This window comes from Natator depressus, chromosome 2 (assembly GCF_965152275.1).
Source record: "Natator depressus isolate rNatDep1 chromosome 2, rNatDep2.hap1, whole genome shotgun sequence".
Classification (NCBI taxonomy): Eukaryota; Metazoa; Chordata; order Testudines; family Cheloniidae; genus Natator; species Natator depressus.
Genome location: NC_134235.1, coordinates 241,289,988 through 241,290,711, shown reverse-complemented (window position 1 = coordinate 241,290,711; position 724 = coordinate 241,289,988).

The following is a 724-nucleotide window of genomic DNA, read 5'->3' as shown; positions in this document are numbered from 1 at the left end:
CCCGGAAAGCCGCACGTCACCGCATCGCCCGATCGCGCCACCGCGCCTCGGCTTAGGGCTCGCGTCCGGGCTGGGCGGAGTCCCATCCAGCCTAGCCAATCACAGCTGGTACTGACCGAATAGAGTGAGAGTAGAGGAAACGGGAACAGCCAATGGCGAGCGAGGGTTAGGCAGCGACTGACCAATCGGGAAGCGGGGATGAGGCTGAGCGTATGGCCGTGGAGAAGTTTGACCCTGTGTCTTTGCTGCAGGAAGGAGCCCCGGAATCTAGGGGTTTCAGAGTAACAGCCGTGTTAGTCTGTATTCGTAAAAAGAAAAAAGAAAAGGAGTACTTGTGGCACCTTAGAGACTAACCAGTTTATTTGAGCATGAGCTTTCGTGAGCTACAGCTCACTTCATCGGATGCATAGCTCATGCTCAAATAAACTGGTTAGTCTCTAAGGAATCTAGGGGGGTTAATCATCCTGGCGGTGCAGATGAGCTGGAATGAGACTGCACTATAACCATAGAATCATAGAATATCAGGGTTGGAAGGGACCTCAGGAGGTCATCTAGTCCAACCCCCTGCTCAAAGCAGGACCAATCCCCAACTAAATCATCCCAGCCAGGGCTCTGTCAAGCCTGACCTTAAAAACTTCCAAGGAAGGAGATTCTACCACCTCCCTAGGTAACACATTCCAGTGTTTCACTACCCTCCTAGTGAAAAAGTTTTTCCTAATATCCA